The sequence below is a fragment of the Zingiber officinale genome, chromosome 1B (assembly GCF_018446385.1).
Source record: "Zingiber officinale cultivar Zhangliang chromosome 1B, Zo_v1.1, whole genome shotgun sequence".
Taxonomy (NCBI): Eukaryota; Viridiplantae; Streptophyta; class Magnoliopsida; order Zingiberales; family Zingiberaceae; genus Zingiber; species Zingiber officinale.
In genome coordinates, this window is record NC_055986.1 from 123,170,115 (window position 1) to 123,179,930 (window position 9,816).

Consider the following 9,816-nt stretch of genomic DNA (forward strand, 5'->3'; position numbering starts at 1 on the left):
ATCCAACATCACCTTGTGACTACTAATTGTGACGCCTCACAATATATGACAAGTGTCCTTCTATCCTAGACATCTAGATTGGTCAATGTGAGGCATAGACCGTCTCATCCTCTGACCAATCTAAATCTTGAACTCCAAGTAGACTCACTAAATCAAATGAGCTCAATATCCTATATTGACTCATTTGGGCATGGCCATGCACTTCGTGGTCTCACTCTATCAAGAATACCGATGTCTCTCCCGTCATATAGGAGGGATAGATCCCATCTACATCACTCACATCCCTCTGAATAATTTGTTATATACCCGGTAATCGCCTTTATAGTCCACCTAGTTACGGGTGACGTTTGACGAAACCAAAGTACATAACTCCTTATATAGGAATTTATGGTGACTTCAGGTCTAAGGACTAGTAGTCATACTAATAGCCACATGAGAAAGTATATGACACTCATATAACGATCCATGATACTTTCTCATGGCGGGTCATTCAGTATACATTTCCTAATGTATACCCATGTGTCAACTTGATATCTCTATATCCATGACTTGTGAGATCAAGTCATCGAGTTGACCTACATGCTAGTCTTATTGCATTAACATTGCCCCTGAATGTTAATACTCGACTAGGAATGATTAAGAGTAGTGTTCCCTATATCATCTCACTATCGGTTCAACTAACCGATTGATATAGGTGAGAACCGTCTACTCAGGGACATTATTATACTTAGTTTATTTGGCACCAATACAAGTAAGTATAATAACCAAAATCCAAATACCTTTATTTATATAGAATATGATACAATAAGTCCAATATACAATCATCAAATGATTGGCTCTAGGGCTCTAGCTAACAATCTCCCACTAGCACTAGTGCCAATCAGTATAGGCTCTAAGCCCAAATGACTTAGTGTGACCATCATGCTTCCTCTGTGCCAAAGCCTTGGTCAAGGGATCTGCGATGTTAGCCTTTGTAGGTACTCTGCAAATCTTCACATATCCTCTCTCGATAATCTCTCGAATGAGATGGAAGCGCTGTAGTATGTGTTTGGTCCGCTGGTGTGAGCGAGGTTCCTTCGCCTGTGCTATAACTTCATTGTTGTCACAATAGAGCTCAATGGGGTCAGCAATGCTAGGAACCACCCCAAGTTCAGTAATGAACTTGCGGATCCAAACTGCCTCCTTTGCTGCCTCTGATGCAGCAATGTACTCGGCTTCTGTTGTAGAATCAGCTACTGTATCCTGCTTCGAACTCTTCCAGCTAACATCACCACCATTAATGCAAAATACGAACCCCGACTGCGATCTATAGTAATCCTGGTCGGTCTGGAAGCTAGCATCACTGTAACCCTTTACAGCTAGCTCATCATCGCCTCCATATATCAAGAAATATTCTTTAGTTCTTCTTAAGTACTTAAGAATATTCTTGACCGCTATCCAGTGACTTTCACCTGGATCTGACTGGTATCTGCTCGTCATGCTCAAAGCATACGAGACATCAGGTCGAGTACATAGCATAGCGTACATGATCGATCCTATGGCTGAGGCATAAGGGATCTGATCCATGCGGTCTCTCTCCTATCTAGAAGAGGGACCTTGAGTCTTCGAAAGACTCACGCCATGTGACATCGGCAGAAATCCCTTCTTGGAGTTCTGCATGGCAAACCGAAGGAGTACCTTGTCAATGTATGTACTCTGACTTAGGCCAAGCAATCTCTTAGATCTATCTCTATAGATCTGTATCCCTAGAATGCGGGATGCCTTACCTAAGTCCTTCATTGAGAAGCAACTCCCTAGCCAGGTCTTGACAGACTGAAGCATAGGGATGTCCTTCCCAATGAGTAGTATGTCATCCACATACAATATGAGGAAGACAATTATGTCCCCTACAACCTTCTTGTAGACACAAGGTTCATCTTCATTCTTGATGAAACCAAAATGTTTGATTGCATCATCGAAACGAAGATTCCAACTCCGAGAAGCTTGCTTTAGTCCATAAATGGACCTATGCAGCTTGCATACTCTGCTAGTATGCTGTGGATCTACAAAACCCTCAGGTTGTGTCATGTACACATCCTCGAGTAGGTTTCCATTCAGAAACCCAGTTTTGACATCCATCTGCCATATCTCATAGTCATGGTAGGCTGCAATAGCAAGCATGATCCGAATGGACTTAAACATCGCTACTGGAGAAAAGGTTTCATCATAGTCAATACCATGAATCTGCTTGAAACCTTTAGCTACCAAGCGACCCTTATAAATAAGTCCATCCATGTCAGTTTTTCTCTTAAAGACCCACTTACACCCAATGGGTTTTACCCCTTCAGGTGGATTAACCAAAGTCCATACTTGGTTGGTGTACATGGATTCCATTTCGGATTTCATGGCTTCTAGCCATTTCTCGGAATCTGGTCTCATCACAGCTTCCTGATAGGTGGTAGGCTCATCCTCTATGAGCACAATGTCATCATGGTCAGACAAGAGAAATGAATATCTCTCAGGCTGACCTATCAGACCTGCGAAGAGGTATGTCTACTTGAACTGGTTGTTGTTCCTCAACTCCTTGTGGAACATCATCCACAACACTTTGTGGTTCCAGTTCAATTTCCATCGAGGCATCAGTGCTATTGTTCGTATCTTGAACTTCTTCAAGATCGAACGCGCTCCCACTAGTCTTTCTAGAAACAAAGTCCCTTTCTAGAAAGACCCCAGTCTTTGCCACAACTACCTTGTACTGACTGGGAATGTAGAAGTAATATCCCTTAGTTTCCTTGGGATATCCAATAAAGTAGCACTTGTCGGATTTGGGTCCTAACTTGTCTGAGACTTGACGTCGAATGTAAGCCTCACAACCCCAAATCCTCATGAAAGACACCTGGGCATCTCTCCCAGTCCATATCCTATATGGTGTCTTTATCACGGCCTTGGATGGAACTCGGTTGAGTATAAAAGCTACCATGTCTAGAGCATAGCCCCATAGGTATGTCGGAAGATCTGTGTGACTCATCATCGATCGTACCATATCTAATAGGGTACGATTCCTCCTTTCGGATACACCATTCCACTATGGTGTTCCAGGAGGAGTGAGTTGGGATAGAATCCCACACTCAGCTAGATAGTCACGGAACTCATGGCTAAGGTATTCTCCACCTCGATCGGATCGAAGTATCTTAATACTCTTGCCAAGCTGGTTCTGTACTTCATTCTTGAATTCTTTGAACTTTTCAAAGGATTCAGACTTGTGTGTCATCAAGTACACATAACCATATCTACTGAAATCATCAGTAAATGTGATGAAGTACCTATAACCGCTTCTAGCAGCAACATTGAAAGGGCCACATACATCACTATGTATGAGTCCTAACAAATCAGTTGCTCTCTCGCTGTGCCCACTAAAGGGAGTCTTGGTCATCTTGCCTCGTAGGCATGACTCGCATACCTCATTTGATTCAAAATCAAATGAGTCCAGCATACCATCCTTATGGAGTTGGGATAAGCACTTGTCATTTATATGACCTAAGCGACAGTGCCAGAGGTAGGTTTGGTTCAGGTCATTTGACTTGAACCTCTTGGTATTTATGTTATAGATAGGGCTTTCAAGATCTAGAATGTAGAGTCCGTTAATCAGAGGTGCACTACAATAGAACATATCGTTTAAATAGACGGAACAACATTTGTTCTTTATAGTAAACGAGAAACCATTCTTGTCCAAACAAGAAACTGATATAATGTTCTTAGTTAATGCAGGCACATAACAACAATCGACTAACTCTAGTACAAGCCCAGAGGGCAGAGATAGAAAGTAAGTCCCTACAACAACAGCAGCAACCCGTGCTCCATTGCCTACTCGTAGGTCCACCTCGCCCTTTGTCAATGTCCTGCTATTTCTCAGCGCCTGCACATCAGTACAAATGTGAGAAGCACATCCAGTATATAATACCCATGATGTAGAAATAGATAGATTGACTTCTATAACATATATACCTGAAGTGGAAGTCTCACTTCGCTTCTTCTTAAGATCCTCCAAGTATACCTTGTAGTTCATCTTCCAGTGCCCGGTCTGACCGCAGTGACCCCCCCTTTAGGCTTCAGTGCCTTGCCTTTGCCCTTGGCTTGGGACTTTCCCTTGCCTTTGGGCTTGCCCTTGCCCTTATGTTTCTGAACCATCAGAACAGTGTTGAGCTTAGCCTTCTTAAGGTTTAGCTCAGCAGTTCTTAACATGCTAAGCAGCTCGGGCAATGGCTTGTCAATCTCGTTCATATTGTAGTTTAGAACGAATTGACTGTAGCTATCCGGCAAGGATTGCAAGATCGGTCGGTGGCCCTTGGCCAGTGGGAACCCCAACCTTTGTAGGTTCTCTATGTACCCAATCATTTTGAGTACATATGGGCCTCCGGGAGTCCCATCGCACTGAAATAGTGCCCTTGAGATCTCAAATCTCTCATGCCTCGCTTGACCTTGATACAGTTGACGAAGATGTTCAACCATATCGTAAGCGCCCATTAACTCGTGTTGCTTCTGAAGCTCAGAGTTCATGGTCGCGAGCATTAGACATGACACATCTAATGCGTTATCTTGATGCTTCTTGTAAGCATCTTTGTCAGCTCGCGGGGCATTGGCAGGAGGAGCCTCCGGAATGGGCTGCTCCAGAACATACAGTTTACGTTCCTGAGTGAGAACTATTCTCAGGTTCCTGTACCAGTCCAGGAAGTTTGCTCCATTGAGCTTGTCCTTCTCAAGGATAGATCGCAGAGAGAAAGTGTTCGTATTCGACGTCATGGTAATCTACAACAGAAATAAAAGCAGAAATAAATACCATATTCTAAATCATTTAATTAGGCCTTTAACTAAATGATGCTCCCACTGAATTCTATAATTCATGTGGGACAAGATCCACATCATACTAACCCTTGAGTTAGCTTTGGCTAATACGCCCAAGACTTAGTATGATCGGTAGGTAACGATTACCAATTACATCTCTATACAACTCTTGTTTATAGGATAAAATCCGCATTTATATTAAAACTCGAGTTAGCTTTGGCTAATACGCCCGAGAATTAATATAAACGTGATTTTGTCCTACCTTTCCAACCATTGGAAGAATGCCTATAGTTGTACTCGATCCAACCGAGTAAATTAGGAATACTCAATCTAATTAAGTTTGTATTCACCCATGCGTTGATAGGCGGGACCAAGATTGTCCCTCCGTACCCTACCAAGATAGTATGTGTTGCTCTGCTTTGGCAGATTCAACAACAGCATGCGATCGAGGTAGTGGTAGGTATCACGGCATGGTAGGCATTAGAGTTGACGTAATTTAGATCTAATCTAAACGTCGATGTGTATCAAATACACGATAGATCTAATCTATTCGATAGAGTACATCTTGTACACGATGTAGATCTAATCTAATCGTAAGGGTGCATCTTGTGCACGATTTAGATCTAATCTAATCGTAAGGCACTAATTAATTACTAAATTGTGCATCACATACACAAAATCAATTAATTAAATAATTTTTGTGATTTAGTCATGACCCTACTACGATCTTCTCAAGCCAATGAGAAGATCGGATGGTCAACCTAGGGTCAACAGCTTCTTAAGCGCTTTCCTTTTGACCACCTTGTGTTGCTCGCGCCCTCCTCGTAACTCCGTCTCGAGTGGACCTTCCACCGCTCCAATTTTGTACATTACAATTTTGAAACTCGAGTTACATTCGAGTCTAAATCTAATTTACAACAAGAATATATAAAAGAGAGGCACGACGCGCAGGTCGCAAATGATATACAGCACACGCAAACACAAATGACGGCGCGCAGGCCGTATTATAAATTATAACACAAATTTCCAATCCAATTGGGTCTATTGGGCCATGACTATCACAAAATCAATATATAATTCTAAATTATATATTTTTCATAATTTTCTGTAATTTTTTCATAATTTTACAATTTTATGGGTAAATTTTTCCCGGCGGTCCCGATTAGCGATTTCGGGCGCAATCGCGGAGCAAATCCCCTTGCGGGGTTAGGGGAAGTACCCCTACCCGCGATCTAACCATCGCGAGTTGCTCCTAAGCGATCCAATAGCGCCTAAGCCCGCTGTCCCAAAACGTTTTGGGGTCGAAACTTCACCTTTTCGTGAAAAACTTCTCGGTAGTCGAAGCCTACAAGTGTCTAAACACTTGTGCTTCGTTACTACAAGAAAATAACCTATTAAAACTATAAAAACATCAATTTACAGAAAGTTTACAGATTTATATTTTTCATAAAAATATGAAACGAAACTCATACTCGCTTTGCACGTGGCTCTGATACCACTGTTGGGTTTTTCGAGCCGCGAAAACCGCTTTTCGCATCGCGGAAACCCTGAATCACCCATACCACCGGATCCGTGCAAAGGAAAAATTCGAAAAATTTCGAGTACGAGTTAGAAAACTTCGATTTACACTAAATCTACAAAGGCTAAGATGTATATACCCTTGATGCGCGCCCTACGCGAATCCCGCTCGTCCAAAATGTCGGATCTCTAGACCGTCAAGCGTACGGTCCTCTAGAAGTATCCACACGGACAACTTAGGTGGAGAAGACCTAAACAAAGGTGTGCTAGCACCTTGATAGGTCACGGCAAGAAGAGGAGAGGGAGAGAGCAAGAAGAACTCTAGGAAGAAGAAGGAGTGAATGTGAATAACTCACCAAATGAAAAACTCCTCATCATGCCATCAAGTGGTCGGCCACCATCATTTGTGTAACTCCCCTCATTAATGCATTAAGTGGCCATCAAAGAGGGAATATGTAACCTCCATGAGGTGGCACCCTTGATGATGTGGAGTAACATCATTGGTCCACATCAATGCCAACTCACCAATGAGGTGGCATAAAGTCAAGTCAAACTTGACTTTTTATCTTCCTCTCAAATCAAGTCAAACTTGACCAAATCTCTTCCATGGTTGATCGAATCCAACCATTTCATTCAAGCCAACTTAATATAATGAATCTAATTCATTTAATTAAATTGATTCAATGAGTCATAATCTAAATTAGACTCATTGAACACATGAATCAACTTGAGTCGAACTCAAGTTATCCCAATTAGGATTACTCTTAATCCAATTTGATTCATCAAATGAATCTAATCCTCTTGGTTCATCATATGAACTTAATCTCCATCTAATTGTCCTTAGTGTGTGACCCTATAGGTTCTTGTAACGTTGGCAATGTCCCTAAACCCATTTAGGAACATAAGTAATGAGCGGTATCTAGCAACACATCATTACTACCCAATGTTACAAGAATGTTGAGATCCAACATCACCTTGTGACTACTAATTGTGACGCCTCACAATATATGACAAGTGTCCTTCTATCCTAGACATCTAGATTGGTCAATGTGAGGCATAGACCGTGTCATCCTCTGACCAATCTAAATCTTGAACTCCAAGTAGACTCACTAAATCAAATGAGCTCAATATCCTATATTGACTCATTTGGGCATGGCCATGCACTTCGTGGTCTCACTCTATCAAGAATACCGATGTCTCTCCCGTCATATAGGAGGGATAGATCCCATCTACATCACTCACATCCCTCTGCATAATTTGTTATATACCCAGTAATCGCCTTTATAGTCCACCCAGTTACGGGTGACGTTTGACGAAACCAAAGTACATAACTCCTTATGTAGGGATCTATGGTGACTTCAGGTCTAAGGACTAGTAGTCATACTAATAGCCACATGAGAAAGTATATAACACTCATATAACGATCCATGATACTTTCTCATGGCGGGTCATTCAGTATACATTCTCTAATGTATACCCATGTGTCAACTTGATATCTCTATATCCATGACTTGTGAGATCAAGTCATCGAGTTGACCTACATGCTAGTCTTATTGCATTAACATTGTCCCTGAATGTTAATACTCGACTAGGAATGATTAAGAGTAGTGTTCCCTATATCATCTCACTATCGGTTCAACTAACCGATTGATATAGGTGAGAACCGTCTACTCAGGGACATTATTATACTTAGTTTATTTGACACCAATACAAGTAAGTATAATAACCAAAATCCAAATACCTTTATTTATATAGAATATGATACAATAAGTCCAATATACAATCATCAAATGATTGACTCTAGGGCTCTAGCTAACAATTAGGATTTTCGGTCGGAAATCCGAAGTTAGAACCAGACAGTCCAGTGATTGCCATATATTCTTATTTATGTTATTTATGTGCTAACTTTGTTTTGCAGGGCATATGGTTGTTTTGTGGACTAACCTATCTTGCAGGGATAAAAGAGCATATTATGCCTCGGATGAACAGTACCCGAGGCGCCCTCATGGAGCTTGGAGGTGCCTCGGGTGCAGAGGAGAAGAAGTGCGCGCAGTAGGGCTGGAGGTGCCCTCATGGAGACTTGAGGCGCCTCGGACAGACTTGAAGGCGCCCTCAAGGAGTATGGAGGCGCCTTCAAGAGGATCAACAAGGACTTCTTCAAAGCCCATCCGCGCGGCGGATTTGGCGCGGATGAGGGCACCCTCAGCAGGCTATACAAGGAGGTCTCGACCAGCACTTGTACTCAACGAATTTCAAGACATCTTTGAGCTGCGTACTGCTAACAAAACTATCCGGCTGAGCTACGACAAGACCCCGACAACACGAAGCTTTAAGATTGCTATTTTCCTTATCGGTATAATTGTTATTTTAGTTTTGATATTGTACTATAAAGTTGTAACCTTTTGTGTGATATAGTTGTTGCTCAAAGTAAACGCTCAACGAGCGTGTGCCTTGGAGTAGGAGTTGTCCTAGGCTCCGAACTAAGTAAATACTTGGTGTCTTTTGTGTTTGTTTTCTTATTCCATTGATTAACTCTCGTCGAATTTCTGAATACGATAAGTGAAAGCCACGAGCGCTATTCACCCCCCTCTAGCGCTTTTCGATCCAACAGTTCGGTCGATCGATCGGGCCGAACCTGCAAAACAGTGTTAGATAATAATCTTGTAAAATAGATATTAACACGGTAATAATATATTTAATGCATGAGCAGTAATAATAGACAGTTCAACTGTCTTGATCTCAACTTGGAAACCTTCCCGATTTCTTCAGTTGGATCAATGACCTTAGGTTGTTCCTTTCAGAACACGACTTCACTGTCGCTCCTCCAGTTGCTTACCTCAATCTACCTACCAAACATTGGTCATCTAGACTTGTTTGGATTTTGCCTGCTCAATGTCTAATCGCCTGATCCACTAAGACTTTTCATGTAATACTACATTAATCAACAACAATAATAGTAATACAGAATATTATGGTAAAACTAAACTTAGATTTACTGAGATCCACTGGTCCGGTCGACCGCGTACAGTCGACCGAAAACCATCCGATCAACCTTGCTTGGAGTTCACTCCTCCTACACTTCTCGTTACCTAAGGTTATCTCCTTCTAGGATTTTCTCCATCTGGCTTCACTCACCAGAACCTAAGGTTACCATCGCCTAGGTTTTTCTCCATCTGGCTTCACTCACCAAGACTCAGTATTCGGCTACCCAGGGATCATGTCCTCTAGACCTATCGAATCCACCTGACTTCCATGATCTACCGAGATTTCCCTTGCCTTAGTATTTGGCTACCCAAGAATCAGATCCTCCAGACCTATCAAATCCACCTGGCTTCCACGATCTACCGAGATTTCCCTTGCCCTAGCCTGCAACTAGAACTTCCCTTGCCTAACTGCAGTTAGGACTAGTCACTCGGTTGACTTCCCACCCTTGCCTAGCCACGACTAGGACTTCCCATAATCATGCTACATTAAACA